This window comes from Octopus sinensis, linkage group LG1, assembly GCF_006345805.1.
Source record: "Octopus sinensis linkage group LG1, ASM634580v1, whole genome shotgun sequence".
In the NCBI taxonomy this organism is placed as follows: Eukaryota; Metazoa; Mollusca; class Cephalopoda; order Octopoda; family Octopodidae; genus Octopus; species Octopus sinensis.
This window is the reverse complement of record NC_042997.1, coordinates 97,534,807-97,552,317: the sequence shown is the minus strand read 5'-3', so window position 1 is coordinate 97,552,317 and position 17,511 is coordinate 97,534,807.

Here is a 17,511-nt window from a genome sequence, read left to right as displayed (position 1 = left end):
AGGGTAAGTCGATTACATGGACCCCCAGTAGTCAACTGGTTCTTACTTTATTGACCCGAAAGGATGAAAGGTAAAGTCGACCTTGGTAGAATTTGAACTCAGAACGTAAAGGCAGACGAAATGACGCTAAGCATTTTGCCCGACGTGCTAACGATTCTACCTGCTCACCGCCTTTCAGGAGCTAAATATTATGTCTCGAAATTACAGATACGTTGTGTTAGTGCATGTCTCACGAGTTTAGTTTGTCAGAGTTTACCACGATTCTCCCATGTTCTCACAAAATTACAGGAATACTCTGTCAGTAAAAAAATATATCTGACATTGCAGATACTACTGCCTAAAAACTTTAAAATCTTCGCCTTTATCTTTATTTGTTTCAATCATTGAACTGTGACCAATGCTGAGACACCGCTTTGAAGGGTTTGGTCGAACAGATCTACTGCAGAACTAATTTTAAAATTTGGTACTTATTCCATCGATTTCTTTTGCCTAACGTAGACATTTTAATTATTAAAAAAAAACTACATCCTTAGTGATGAGAACAATCAAAGGCGGCGAACCGGTAGAATCGAAAGCGCACCGGACGAAATGCGTAGCCGTATTTCGTCTGCCGTTACGTTCTGAGTTCAAATTCCGCCGAGGTCGACTTTGCCTTTCATCCTTTCGGGGTCGATTAAATAAGCACTAGTTACGCACTGGTGTCGATATAATCGACTTAATCCGTTTGTCTGTCCTTGTTTATCCTCTCTGTGTTTAGCTCCTTGTGGGTAGTAAAGAAATAGGTATTTCGTCTGCCACTATGTTCTGAGTTCAAATTCCGCCGAGGTTGACTTTTCCTTTCATCCTTTCGGGGTCGATTAAATAAGTACCAGTTATGCACTGGGGTCGATGTAATCGACTTAATCCGTTTATCTGTCCTTGTTTGTCCCCTCTATGTTTAACCGCTTGTGGGTAATAAAGAAACAAGAACAATCATTGTCTATATCACTAATTATAGTTGAAAAATGCGGAGATAGAAGCTTCTTGGTTTGCTACATCAAATATGCTTGCGCTCACTTAAAGAAATGTGGTCTTTGGTTCAACCGAAAAATATCTGAGTCGGAATTTTTTTAATGTCAACTGTATTTTGATAGAAAACCATAATAATACTGTCGATAAAACTATCACCATTAATCACAGATGTTAATTTCAAATTTTGGCACAAGGCCAGCAATTTGGGGGAGGGGGCTAGTCGATTGAATCGACCACAGTGCTCGGATGGTACTTATTTTATCGACCCCAAAAGGATGAAAAGCAAAGTCGACTTCAGTGGAATTTGAACTCAGAACACTAAGCATTTTTACAGTTCTTTATTTAAGAGATTTGGAATTATGTACATTATTTACATTATTTACATTCGACGGATATTTGTCCTCATCTTGTTTGTTGTTAATACAACGTTTCGGCTGATATACCCTCCAACCTTCTTCAGGTGTCTTGGGAAAATTTTGAACCTGGGTTCTCATTCCTAAGGTATTTTTCAATGTTATTATTATTATTATTATTATTGTTCAGGTCACTGCTTGGAATCGAAATCGGAATCTTGGGGTTATTAGCCCGCGCTCTTAACCATTACGCCATATCAGCCGAAACGTTGTGTTAGAATATCAGCCGAATATCAGCCGAAACGTTGTGTTAACAACGAACAAGATGAGGACAAATATCCGTCGAATGTAAATAATCTAAATAATGTACTAAGCATTTTTGTTCGGCATGCAAACGATTCTGCCAGCTCGTTGCCCTTCAATGATCACAAATATTTTATTTCAGAATTTTTCCAATTTTTGAGAATAATTCTCTTTCAAGAATTTAACGACATTGATGCAATATAAAAGAACTTAAAATGTCTTTTTTTTTTATTAGTTTTACGAATAGAAATAAAATGTTGAATGCGTCGTTGTCCCTTTTGAGTATTTCCTTTTCTATCAAAACTGATTGTTTCTTTTCGAGTAGCTGCGTCATAGAATGTCAGTGAAGTCTTGGAAATACTTCTTTGCTATACAGTCTGTGTTTCCGTTAAGCCATTTTACTTAATTCATACTTCTCTCTGTAACTCGGTGAATTTTCACCTCTTCTTTCCAATGTCATTTTTCCCAACCACATGGTTCCGGTTTAGTTCCACTGCATGGCACCTTGGGGCAAGTATTTTCTACTTATAGCCTCAGGCCGACCAAGCCTTGTGAGTGGATTTGGTAGACGGAAACTGAAAGAAACCCGTCAGATATGAGACGGGAAGTATGTATGTATGTATGTATGTATGTATGTATGTATGTATGTATGTATGTATGTATGTATGTATGTATGTATGTATGTATGTATGTGTGTATGTGTGTGTGTGTGTCTGTCTGTCTATGTCTGTGTTTGTCCTCACCATCATTTCACAACTGGTGTTGGTGTGTTTACGTCCCCGGAACTTAGAAGTTTGACAAAATAGACTTACTGTCTCTCCCTCTCCCTCCCTCCCTCTTACTCTGTCTCTGTCTGTCTGTCTGTCTGTCTGTCTCTCTCTCTCTCTCTCTCCTCTCTCTCTCTCTCTCTCTCTTACATTTCCAGTTTCATACCTTTAAAAGATGATTTATATGAGAAGCTCTGTGGGGTATGAATTAACTAGAGAGAGTAGAATAGGTGGTGATAGAAAATGACTTTATAGTATTTCAGTTCCATATATTTAGATATACATGAGTAATAGACTTAATCCAGTTTAATACCACTAGCTGCTTTTAGCGGTTTCCATTCTAATGCAAATATTCGGTTTAAAGATAGTCCCCGGTTTTTCTTCACCAGTCTCGGAGTTTCTGAAAAATTATCATAAAGCGCCTTGAGCGATATCCTTCTCTCCCTGACTAAATAGTGAAAAAGTTATACATAGGTGCAGGCGTGGCTATGTAATAAGTTTGTTTCCCTACCACATTGTTCCGAATTCAGTCGCACTGCGTAGCATCTTGGTCAAGTACTATGGCTGCGGTTCAACCAAAGCCTTCTAAGTGGAAGACAGTAATTGAAAAGAAGCCCGTTGTATAACTATCTATCTATCTATCTATCTATCTATCTATCTATCTAAAGAAAGGTAAAAAAGCGATTCACTGTAATGTGTTTTTGTATGACATTATTGCCCGAAGTTACCGTGGTCTTTTCCGTAGGCTTTTCTTTCCACGGATAAACCTAATCTATTTTTTCTTTTTTGTAACATTTACAATATTTTCTGTGATACACGATCCCTAAAAGAAGCCCGTTGTACATCTATCTATCTATCTATCTATCTATTTATCTATCTATCTATCTATCTATCTATCTATCTATCTATCTATCTATCTATCTATCTATCTATCTATCTATCTATCTATCTATTTATCTATCTATCTATCTATCTATCTATCTAAAGAAAGGTAAAAAAGAGAGTCACTGTAATGTGTCTTTGTAGGACATTATTGCCCGAGGTTACCGTGGTCTTTTCTGTAGGCATTTCTTTCCACGGATAAATCTTATCTGTTTTTTTTTTCTTTTTTGTAACATTTACAATATTTTCTGTGATATACGATCTCTTTCGATCGGCGCATTTTTTTTTTACGATCCCTTTTGTTCGAAATTTTATTTTTCTCCTTTTTCTTTCTTCAAAAGAAAAGCTCTACATTGTATTTTGTCCCCTCTGTGTTCGGCCCCGTATAGCTAATAAAGAAACATATCTATCTATCTATCTATCTATCTATCTATCTATCTATCTATCTATCTATCTATCTATTTATCTAAGTGTGTGTGTGTATGTGTATGTGTGTATGTATGTGTGTGTGTGTGTGCGTGTGTGTGTGTGTGTGTGTGTCTTTGTGCTTGTCGCCCACCATCGCCTGACAACCGGTGTTGGTTTGTTTACTTCCCCGCAATGTAGCAGTTCGGTAAAAGGAATCGATAATATATAAGTCCTGACGCCGATTTGTTCGACTAAAACTCATTCAAGGCAGTGCACCAACATGACCGCAGTCCAATGACTGAAACAAATAAAAAAAAGATTAAACGAAAAACAAAACAAATGAAAAAATAAATGGGTGGGTGAGAAATACAAGATTCATCTCAGCCCTCATAGTGGTGCAGCAGTTTACTTCCGAAATTAAAGAGCAAACGAAATTGTCTTGACAAAAATAAATAGAAAAAAGAAAAGAAGAAAAAAGAAAAGGAAGGAAAAGAGAAAATGGTTGATTACAGAAAACATACATTGTACAAATATCCTTTCTGCTATACGTACAAAGCCTGAAATTTCGAAAGGCGGGGTCGGTGTAATCAGTCCGAGTGTTTGACAAAGTCGACCTGAGTGGCATTTGAACTCAGAATGTAAAGATACTCTTTTACTCTTTTAATTGTTTCAGTCATTTGACTGTGGCCATGCTGGAGCACCACCTTTAGTCGAGCAAATCGACCCCGGGACTTATTCTTTGTAAGCCCAGTACTTATTCTATCGGTCTCTTTTTTTGCCGAACCGCTAAGTTACGGGGACGTAAACACACCAGCATCGGTTGTCAAGCAATGCTAGGGGGACAAACACAGACACACAAACATATATATATATATATACATATATACGACGGGCTTCTTTCAGTTTCCGTCTACCAAATCCACTCACAAGGCTTTGGTCGGCCCGAGGCTATAGTAGAAGACACTTGCCCAAGATGTCACGCAGTGGGACTGAACCCGGAACCATGTGGTTGGAAAGCAAGCTACTTACCACACAGCCACTAAATAAATAAATAAACAAACAAACAAACAAACAAACAATAAATAAATAAATAAATAAATGGAAAATGCTGCAGAACATTTTGCTTGCTGTACTAATGAATCTGTCAACGTGCAGCCTCTGCAAGATACAAAATGTAGCTATAGGAATATTTAACTCAGAGCTGACATTAGAAGCATGAAGTATATAAATCTAATTAATAATAGTAAATGACAAATGAAAGAAATTATCTGCTAACATTAAAGGATACAAAAAGTAGAATGTCAGGAGCAAAACTATTTGTTATTAAAGACTACAATGAGGGAAAAGAGTGCACGTGAAATTAGAAGCAATCAGATACTTAATTCAAGTAGAACAACATAAAATAACTAATTTCACTGGGAACAAAAACAATATCAATGACAGCAGCGCGAGGCTACACATTTTTTTTTCTGCTTTCAGTGGGGAAGGAGGCAGCTTTAGTCGATTACATTAACAATTTCACAGAGTATTATTACCGGAAAGATTCATGCAAACAATATACCAATGTTTCAGTGAATTAAAATAATTTGCTGTAAACATTTATAGTGGAAATGGAAGCAGTCCGTCGGTTACGACGACGAGGGTTCTGGTTGATCCGATCAGCGGAACAGCCTGCTCGTGAAATTAACGTGTAAGTGGCTGAGCACTCCACAGACACGTGTACCCTTAACGCAGTTCTCGGGGATATTCAGCGTGACACAGAGAGTGACAAGGCTGGCCCTTTGAAATACAGGCACAACTGAAACAGGAAGTAAGAGAAAGTTGTAGTGAAAGAGTACACAGGGATCACCACCATCCCTGCCGGAGCATCGTGGAGCTTTAGGTGTTTTCGCTCAATAAACACTCACAACGCTCGGTCTGGGAATCAAAACCGCGATCCTACGACCGCGAGTCCGCTGCCCTAACCACTGGGCCATTGCGCCTCCACATTTATAGTACGAATGGTTGGTGTAGTAGATAAATAGAAATCTGCAAAACGAGACGACGACAAACAAGGTTGTGAGGAATATCTTCCTAGATTCGAAGCCAGGATTCGAAACCGAATCTACATTTTTTTTCTCGGATTTTGCGCTGAGAAATTTATGAAAGTCAAGTACCACACTTAGTTCAGTTCTATTGTTTAAATTTACATTTGCAGGTTAACTAGGGTTCAGGCAGATATGAGACGGGAAGTCCTTTGTCTGGCTTGACTTAATTTAGTCAGAAAAAAAGTATAACTAAAGAACCTAGAATCGGTTCTATCTGTTTCTTTATTACCCACAAGGGGCTAAACATAGAGGGGACAAACAAGGACAGACAAACGGATTAAGTCGATTACATCGACCCCAGTGCGTACCTGGGATCTTTTCCTTTTGAACGGCAGACAATTTCTAGTTAACTAAACACTTTAAAACTTCGTATACTGGTAGAATGTGTCAAAATAAAACATTTTTTTTTCTCTTGCTTTCTTGAGAAAATTGTTATTTGTTTGTTTAACGTAGTTGAAGTTTTCGAATTTTAACCAATCCTATGCTCTCTTTCGAGCTAAAATCATTTGCTGCGTCTAAAACTGAGATAACATCCTGTAACTAACCCTAAACCTCCCCACAAAACCCGAAATTTTTTTTTTCTCAATTGTTAAATTAATTTAATTGTTACGCGTGTAAAAAAAACTAAAGCAATGGAATTAATTTAATTTAACAATTAAGAAAAAAAATTTAGGGTTAGGGTTAGGGGGGAGGTTTAGGGTTAGTTACAGGATGTTGTCTCAGTTTTAGACGCAGCAAATGATTTTAGTTGAATGGAGGTAATCGATTGGGTAAAATTGCCGAAATGCTCGGATTTTCAGACGAAATATCTTACAAACTATAGAATTTTCTCAATAAAACCAAGAGAAAATGATGTTTTATAAACACATTCTACCAGTATACGAAGTTTAAAAGTGTTTAGTTAACTAGAAATTGTGTTGACATATGCTGTTCAAAAGGAAAAGATCCCGTAACTGGTACTTAATTTATCGACCCCAAAAGGATGAAAGGCAAAGTCGACCTCGGCGGAATTTGAACTCAGAACGTAACGGCAGACGAAATACGGCTACGCATTTCGCCCGGCGTGCTAACGGTTCTGCCAGCTCGCCGCCTTAAGAACCTAGAATCGGTTCTATCTGTTCACTTGGCGCCAAACCGAAGAGCAGCTATTTCTCTCTCTTCACTTATGGGTTGTCATCGCATGATAATACCACTTTCCCATTGTCTTCTTGTCAGCCGAGAGAGATAGACTCTCTCTTCCTTTTTTCTCCTTCTTTCATCCGTCTTTCTAGCAGTCATCCACAATTAACTACCAAAAGAATGGACAACAGAAAGGCAAATAATGAAACAGCAGCTCGAAGAAGTTGTATCTTACAGTGTAACGATAAAAAAAAAGGACCATTTCAACCAATTAATAATAATTACTTTTCTTCCTATCATTTATTCGGTGTATACAATCGTTAAAGGGTCTGTTTTCACAATCCGTATTGAAACTTTTTCATTATATAAGTGCTGGCGTGACTCTATGGTTATGAAGCTTGTTTCCTGACCATGTGGTCTTTGATTCAGACCCGCTGCGCGATACCTTGAGCAAGTTTCTTCTACTATAGCACCGGCAGATAAATAGTTTGTTAATGAACATAGGAGATAGAAATCTGAAATTTATACGCTATTATTAATAGCTTTAAGTATGCTTCGAGATCCACTGCTCCAAAAACGAATTATTTCACATTCTCTCGAAAGTTTATAAAATCTTAGTTACTGACGTGGCGCAAAACGCCGAAATTGCGTGATACAGTTGTTCTGCTATTGATGCTGGATATTTCACGTCTGCTATGGATACCCCTGTGCTTTTATGCACTAGACGAGATATTTTCTCAGGGCAAATACTGCAGTATTACGGCACTCCTATAGTACATACACGTAAAGTAGGGTCTAAAGACTGCCGGGTGTGTGGTAAAATGCTTGCTTCCCAATACATGGTTCCGGATTCAGTCCTACTGTGTGGCATCTTGGGCAAGTGTCTTCTACTGCAGCCTCGGGCCGACCAAAGCCTTGTAAGTGGATTTGGGATTTGAGACGAAAACTGAAACAAGCCCGTCATGTGTGTGTGTGTGTGTGCGTGTCTGTGTGTGTGTGTTTGTAACCCCACTACCACTTGAAAACTGGTGTTGGTGCGTTTACGTCCCCGTAACTTAGCGGTTCGGCAAAAAAGTCCGAAAGTATAAGTTGCGGGCTTTGAAAAAATATAAGTACTGGGGTAGATTAATTCGACTAAAAATTCTTCAAGGCGGTGCTCCAGCATGGCCCAGCTTTATGACTCAAACAAGGAAAATACAAAAGATATATGTGTGTGTGTATGCACACACACACATATATAAGAAAAAATATATATAAAAATACATATAAAATAAAAGATGCACACACACACTCACACACACACACATAATTAATAAGGATTGTCGCGTGACCAAATTAATTTTATTACATAAATTTACTATTGTTTCACCAACATTCGAACTCATGTGTATTGCTATATATAATATAGCAATTATATAATATAAACAACTATCATTACATCGATACAATTAAATGTCAGCTCATCAAAATTCTACATATAATACATGTGTATTATGACGAATTTATACATATAGCCAGCAGGTGTGTTCATATGAATATATTTGCATATCACAAGTGAACCAAGACAGAAAAAAAATTTTAATTATAAACACAGAATAAAACAATTTAATTCCACCGATCAATACATATGAAGAGGAATAGAGGAAATGATAATCATAAAACAAAAGAGTAAATCAGCAGATAACATTGTTTTCTGTCTTCAGAAAATGTACAAATCATATTGCTAGGTAACAGTGTTGTTTTAATTATTCTCTTATACGACAGACATTTGCAGACATAGTTTCTGTAGGTCTGTAAGATGTAAAGGCAACCCATGAATATGTTAATACATAGGTTGTGAGTCAGCAACTACTAAATCCATTGGCCACATTCGAACAAGCACATAGATATTTAGGTATATACAGATAGGGAAGACAGACAAAGGTAAAGTAACTAATGTGTTAAATAGCATTTAGATGGTGTGGGTCGTCGTTAAGCCACCTAACATGTCTCTCAGAAGGCTGTAATCTCGCTGGTAGTAAACCCGGACGAAAAACATATGTAAGCAAGGTAGTAACTTTAAACACGTTTATTGTGGCCACACGTATATACACAATGGAATGATAAATAAAATAGATGGTGTGTAAAGGCCAGCATCTTCTGTGGTGTGCTCCTATCTGCAAGGTGGTATGTGGCATAAGATAGAGCCAGTCAAGTTGCGTCCTCATAACTTTCATCCTTTCGGGGTCGATAAATTAAGTACCAGTTAATGTCCTTATAAAATTGGAACGACATGCGTGCTAATTTGTGGACATGCATAAATTACATTCCCGTACACACACACACATACATCCTGCCTTTTATAGATATACAGATACAGATGTATCTGTGTGCATTTCTACATTTTACAACCGATTTGCACCCACCAAATTTTATACATAGGTTTCTGAAGTCCTATTACGCAGATAACCTCTCAAGCCTCTCTCTTGGAGTCAGAAATGCTACTGCATAAAGGCCTCTTAATTCCTGCAGTTTACCGCCCATCTTCACCAAAATCAATCTTTTGTTTGCTTATGGCCTACAAATAAAGTTGCAGACATGCATTTGGGCAGAAATTCAGGTAGGGGATCACTTGGGGAGGCAGTTAACCGATTTTGATGAATGTTGAAGTTGATATCATCAATGCAACAAAACGTCATAACTTTTTGAGTTGGCGTTTGGTTTTCACGAAACGAGACGTATTGATTACCCATGGCTCACAGAGGAAGGTGAGCACGTGAAGTTTTACTTGAACTTATCAAGGGGACCCCTGGGGGTGGGCACTAAGCCCCTTCGACTTATCTATTGCAGTTTACGTTCGATTTTAACTTTACGGGACACATTGGTTACCCGTTGTCTAAAAATGATGTTGAAGACACTGTCTATACCTGGAACAAGCAAGGGGTCCCCCAAGGAGCAGTAAGCCACGCTGAGTTATTTATTGAATTTGGCTATTGTAATGCCGCAAAGGATCATAGCTTCGATAAGTGGTAGTCCCATAAAATGAATTTTGACTCGGTTGTTATTCGTTTACTACAGATGAAGTTATAATGAGGCACATTTTAACTTCCATTTCAATTCAGCAAGAGGACCTTCTCGGGGACAATGAGCCTGAATCATTAACCCATAAAAGTTCAAACTGCCACAATAAAACATCAGAATCCCGGGATTTTATTATGGTTATTGCCTGCCATAAGATAAAGTACCGCACATTCGTTATCCCTTGAATTCTACAAGGGAACCTCCTAGGGAGGGTAGTGAGCCCCTTTGGTCCACTTTTAAAGTTCATATTATGTTCGCAGCAAAGCATTTTAACTTCTGAAAATAACAGTGAATTTAAACGAAAGTTGATGCATCGGTTACTCATATCCATTTCAAGGCGGCGATCTGGCAGAAACGTTAGCATGCCGGGCGAAATGCGTAGCCGTATTTCGTCTGCCGTTACATTCTGAATTCAAATTCCGCCGAGGTCGACTTTGCCTTTCATCCTTTCGGGGTCGATAAATTAAGTACCAGTTACGTACTGGGGTCGATGTAATCGACTTAATCCGTTTGCCTGTCCTTGTTTGTCCCCTCTGTGTGTAGCCCCTAGTGGGTAGTAAAGAAATAGGTATTCCGTCTGCCGCTACGTTCTGAGTTCAAATTCCGCCGAGGTCGACTTTACCTTTCATCCTTTCGGGGTCAATAAATTAAGTACGAGTTATGCACTGGGGTTGATATAATCGACTTAATCCGTTTGTCTGTCCTTGTTTGTCCCCTCTATGTTTAGCCCCTTGTGGATAGTAAAGAAATAGGTTACTCATATCCTACAATGGAGTAGCGAATTTTTAAATCCCCCTGACTAAACTTTAGTTTGCTTAGTTAACTTTAGGATGATTGAATTTAATTTTGAACCCAGTTGTCTCCCCCGTGTAATTGCACCACAATTAAGTGTAGAATGGGAAGTTAAATTTTTTTCCCTTGAACTTTGCCGTCATTTCACACTCCTAACCTAGAGAATTTTCTAGGAACGTCGCACACTTTAGTGTTGTTAGGTGACTTTTAGTGTTGTAAGGTGAATTTGCGATGCACGTGTAGTTTGTGTTGGCTCGAACCCGGATAGAAGGTCTGCTAAGTCGTTTTCAGCTGGCAGACCGATTCAGACTGGATCACCCGGATGTTCCATAGTGAACATGGGCAAATAACGATGGGTCGTCCAGATCTTATCTTGACAGGATTATTGTTAGAACTAAAGACAAGAATATAGTTAATTGTACGCAACATCATATTGTCAACTACAGTGATCATAAATTTGTGACCTCTAGGCTTGATCTAGATAGTATGTGTTGACAGGGATCCGGCTACTGGAAGCTAAACAAGTTACTCATGGACTGTGAAGACTTCAGGGACCGGATTAGACAGTTAGTGATGAGGGCATTAACCGGTTCCATTATTAATAACAAATGGTGGTATGCTCTCAAAAGAGCTATTAAATTTGAGTCAATCAGATTTAGTAAGGAATTAGCTAGTACTAGAAATAGAATAGAAAGGGACTTAGTTAAGTCCCAAAAAGAGGCAATGAGGTCAGGCTCTGCATCCAGAGTTTTAGTAGCGAGATTGGCGCTCGACCAACATCTCAAAACCAAACACGAAAGATGCATAGTCAGGGTTAGGTTACGTGCAATGGAACAAGAAATCAACGTCGCCGGATGGCCTTGCGTGGTAGAGAGGAGCCAACGTAGCAATAATGCAACAATAAGTTCTTTGACGGACCAACACGATCGTTCAGTAAACGAGCCCGAGGAGATGTGCAAGTTGTTTCACGGGCATTTCGTCCAGCTCTAACGGGAGGGGCGGCGGACCGGAGCGTAAGGAGAATTCGCAGACTTCCTCGCCGGTTTTCCACGTCACTCGGGGCGGGAAGCGGAATGCTGTGAAGGGCCGATCACAGCTGCGGAGGTGGAGGAAGCATTGTCGGACTGCAGCGGGGACAAGTCATCGGGACTAGATGGTCTCCCCTACGAACTGTATAATAGCATGCCAGACTTGTCTGTGCGACTATTTGCCAACTGGCATCAGAATGGAAGTATTCCCAAGTTTGTGATAATTTTAGGCCCATCACTCTGCTTAACGCAGAGCTGAAGATTTGGGGCCAAGGTATTAGCAAAAAGGTTGATGCGGGTCGTGCATAGTTTTGTTGGGGAGGAGCAAACATGCCCAATTCCTGGCAGGTCGTTTCACGACAATCTCTACCTTCTACGCTATACCTTAGAGAGGCTTAATAGAATTCCTGGCAAGGGCGGTGGGTATGGTCCATTTAGACCAATCGAAAGCGTTCGATAGGGTTGACCATCAGTATCTGGCGACGATCCTTGCAGCAGGCGGGTTTGGCCCAACCTTCCGTGGCTCGTTCGCCGCGTTGAATAGCAACATCGAATCGATAGTTCGGGTGAACGGTTTCTTTTAGCAACCGTTCTGCATTGAGCGACCGGTACGTCAGAGTGTCCTTTCTCCCCACTTCTCTACATTTTGGCTCTCGAGCCATTGCTGCTGAAGTTGGAGGTTATGAGAGGCACCTCACAAGATCTAGGGTTCGGAAAATCAGTTTCGGCATATGCAGACCACATCACTGTCATCGTATCCTGGCTCGAACACCTACAGTAGGTAGGTGAGGCCCTAAAGGATTACGAAGTGGTGACAGGAGCACAAATTAACTGGGATAAATCGGTCGGCTGGCAACCCGTACAGCGTCGTGGGTCGCTAGACGGATGGACCGGTGAAAATGCTAGGGATCTAGTTTGGTCCAGACCTCCAGATAGAGAAGAACTGGAGTGAGGTGTCGAGCAGGGTGGTTCTCCCAACTCAGACCTGGTCTGAGCGGAAGCTATCCCTGAAAGGGAGAGCAGAGGTTGCAGGTGTGTAATTACCGACCGCCTGACAACCGTGCTTTACCCCGATTCGTGGCTGAACAAGTTGGAACGCATGCTCCGCTTTTTTGTGAGGCGGTAGGGGACCTCTTGTAAGGCGCTGTATTTGCTGCTCACAACCGCTGAATGGTGGGCTAGGGATTGTCTGCCTGTACCTGGACGGTGAACAGGTGTGGTCTCCGTTTGTCAGACTGTTCACCTCGTTTACTGAACTGGACTCATGGATAAAGCGTAGACCAAATTTGGGAGCTTGGCAGGCAGAGTGTCGTCAGGCAGTCGTACTTCTCTCCCAGGTGGGCAACACCGGTGGTGGGTGTCCACCTCGTCCTTTTATAGAGGGTCAGTAGAGTTCAAGTGTGACGACGCTCTAGGAGAAACCCTAGGCTTCGATGACGGTCATCTTGCCAGCCTATACCGAAGAATATTCGGGCCGGGGCCTTAGGATAATTTCCAGAAGTCCCTGGCGTGGTAATATTATCGAGGTGCTTTATCTGTTCGGGACAAATTCTTCAGGCATGGTTCTTCATCCACGCCAACTTGTCCAAGATGCATGCAGGACAATGAAACTGCTCTGCATGAAATCGTGCAATGTCCGAAGATTTCGGAACTTTGGGTTTATGTCGAACAACTGCTGTCACATCTGAGAAGAGTACAACTGTCAATTAAAATTGTTCCACCGTCTTCCCTGTATAGAGAAGAGCAGGCTTATTTCCTCTGTGTAGTAGCGACCGCGAAGGAGGTAGTGTGGAAGACGAGAGTGGAAGGGATTGTGACAAGCATTTTTATCTCCAGCCGTGAGTTAGTTGAGTTTTTCCTGTTCCACATGAAAAGAAAAATAAGGATGGAGAAAAGATGCCTGTCGCACCTGTTGCATCTTATAAGTTCAGATACTGAGTACCAGTCATGGTTTCGGCATTTTGATACCCGGCGTGAATCATCATAATACAGGAATCTCTTTTCCAATGTTCAGATGGTTTCCAATCCTCTACGTCAGCTAAGTTTTTCTTAACTACAACTTTAATCTTTATGCTCTCCAGCTCTGTTGGCTTTTCACAAATACATCAAGCTGTCCCTGTAAAAAGTAAGGGAGACATTTAAAAAATCGTCAAATTTTGCCAGAACACCCTCCCTGTACGTATGCACCTATTTCTTTACTACCCAAAAGGGGCTAAATACAGAGGGGACAAACAAGGTCAGACAAAGGAATTAAGTCGATTACATCGACCCCAGTGCGTAACTGGTACTTAATTTATCGACCTCAAAAGGATGAAAGGCAAAGTCGACCTCGACGGAATTTGAACTCACAACGTAAGGGCAGCCGAAATACTGCTAAGCATTTCGCCCAGCGTGCTACCGTTTCTGCCAGCTCGCCGCCTTTCCCCGTACGTATGCACCTTAAACTAAACCAACTAGCAAAAGCGTTGTAAACCTACCAGGTTTTACATGCTTGTAAATTATGTTATTTTTTTTTTTTTACAATAAAATGTAAACCGACGACGATGATGATGATGATCATGAAATACAATCTAATGTAATATATATTGTATACTATGTTACAGATGAGTGTAGTATATATATATATATATATATATATATATATATATATATATATATACGTACACACTATGCGCCGTGCGCACTAGTCGTTATACGCGTATTTATTTATTTTATAATTACACATATGTATGAATAAATACATATCTATGGAGATAAAATTTACATGTATTTATAGAGCGAGGTCACTAAAAGGGAGGCCTTTGATTCTTAATGTTGAAATCATTGTCTCCGCACATGTTAACTGTCACGAAGTCCATTTTCATATCTATTTTCAACAATGCCATGTGTTTGCAATCGTATTTGCGTGGGTAAATTCATTCATACTTGAAAAAAAAAAAATTGTCTTTAATCTGTCGAAATTGTGAAGGCGAATGTATGTATGTATGTATGTATGTATGTATGTATGTATGTAGTAAATCCAAAAAGAAGAACAAACACACAAAAAATAACAACGCGAAGACGTGGTACATGTAAAGTAATAGCAGACGCTCAGGGAAGGAAAGAATGTATGTATATATGTATGCTACCTTGCCAAGTATCACGATAAAGTCGTGAGTTTCATGATTTTACTTGTAAACTCACGCTGACACGTTTTCACCAACACTTTCACAAACACTTTCTCACGGTCTCTTCAAAGATAAACTCTATGGTTCGTATCATCATACAATTGGAATTTTTTTTAGTACGCGAGTGGCCTGCAATTGCGGTGGACGGCGTTTACGCGCAGGCTAGAAATCTTGAGCCACGAGTCTGCGTCTTTGCGACACAGAAGCTAGAAACTGCAAGGATAACAATAGTGAAAATAAACAAACGACTTCATTTCAATACGACGACCAACATACAAGGACTCCTTATTCGAATGAATGCTAGGAGAATCCCTAAACAGATGCTACATGACAGACTTGTTTTTTGGAAAACGCCCAGGTCTTTTTTCTGTTTGGTTGTCAGTTTTCAATTTCTTCAATTTTGTTCCACTTGATTCATATTTGGTGTACAAATGTAGTTTTGTATGATAATTATTGATATGAAATTCATTTTCACCACTAATTAATAACTACAGAGTTAATAGCTTTTAAGTTTACAAATTTAGGGTAATTTTAGCCAACCGAAAGTCGCAGACATTTTCTGAAAATTCCAAAAAATAAAGAAGTTATGAGGGATTATATGGCGTGCGGTAAGCAGAATTCCGCGAATATTTCATTTGTTTTACACTTTGATATTAAAACACATGCTATCGTTGCAATGTTGAGAACACGCGAGGTCACGCACAAAATGACAGCTTCCGAATCCGGTTTTCTGGCTGGATAAAAATGATCAAACTTTAAACTTATGTAACTTGGGGTGGGGGGAGCAAGTGTGAAAAAATTTCATCAAAACACCAAAATTCCAAAAAGTGCAAATAAACAGAATAGATAACAAGCGACCCAACGGAAACTAATTCAACAGTTTAAGGATTTTTAAAGATTATGAGTTGTTTGATGTATCGACATTAGTATGTGACAAGTACTTTACTCTGTCGACCTCGGAGGGAAACAAGTAAGAATTGATTTCGGTGAGATGTGAACTCAGAATGTAAAGAACCGAAAGAAATATCACAAAACAATTTTTCCAACGCTTTCAATTGTTTCTAATTTAGGCAGAAGGGCAACAATTTTGAGGGGAGGGGTAATCGATTAGATCGGCTTTAGTACTTGACTGGTACTTTATTTTGATCGACCTCGGATGGTGGTGGTGGGGGGTGGGGTGAAAGCTAAAGTTGACCTCAGTGGGATTTGAACTCAGAATAAAAAGAGGCGGAAGAATTGCCATCAAGCATTTTCTCGGAGCTCTTATCGTATACAAAAAGAAGGGGGGGGGTAAATTTACGTGCTTGAACAGTAGGGCTACATAGCACTGTTATCTATGGCCAAGAAAATTCCAACTAAAATCATGCTTATAAGATTGACCTAGGCAATAGTACAATATAAAACATCAGACGGCGAGCTGGCAGATTCGCTAGCACGTCGGGCGAAATGCGTAGCCGTACTTCGTCTGCCGTTACGTTCTGAGTTCAAATTCCGCCGAGGTCGACTTTGCCTTTCATCCTTTCGAGGTCGATAAATTAAGTACCAGTTACGCACTGGGGTCGATGTAATCGACTTATTCCGTTTGTCTGTCCTTGTTTGTCCCCTCTGTGTTTAGCCCCTTGTGGGTAGTAAAGAAATAGGTATTCCGTCTGCAGCTACGTTCTGAGTTCAAATTCCGCCGAGGTCGACTTTTGGGGTCGATTAAATAAGTACCAATTACACACTGGGGTCGATGTAATCGACTTAATCCGTTTGTCTGTCCTTGTTTGTCCTCTCTGTGTTTAGCCCCTTGTGGGTAGTAAAGAAATAGGTATTTCGTCTGCCGTTACGTTCTGAGTTCAAATTCCACCGAGGTCGACTTTGCCTTTCATCCTTTCGGTGTCGATAAATCAAGTACCCGTTACGCACTGGGATCGATGTAATCGACTTAACCACTTTGTCTGTCCTTGTTTGTCTCCTCTATGTTTAGCCCCTTGTGGGCAATAAAGAAATAAGAAAAGTTAGCACGCTGTACGAAATGCTGCCTTTACGTTCTGAGTTCAAATTCCGACTTTGCCTTTCATCCTTTCGGGGTCGATAAGTTAAGTACCAGTTGCGTACTGGGATCGATCTAATCGACTGGCCCTCTCCTCCAAAATTTCGGGCCTTGTACCTAGAGTAGAAAAGATTATTATAAAACATCACACCAGCATCACATCGTGCATTTTGCAGGGACCGAAACACGTTCCGCATAATTCAACGCAAAGCATCTTCAGAAGAAGAGCATGGAGCAACACTTTCATTGCATTTGTGGATCTGTTAAAGGCTTTTGATATTGTAAAGAGGGAACTTTTATGGCATACTCTCAGACAATTCTGTTGCCCGTCGTGAAGTTCTTCCATTTCTTTTCAATACATGAATGATGGCTTGAGATGCTGGAGATCAGAAATGGGAACTCTCTGTTGTAAAAATGAGGAAAACTAGACAAGGTTGCCTACTGGTTTTTTTAGTCTCAAGGAATGGCTTTCCATAAATGCTCCGCTTTACATATTTTG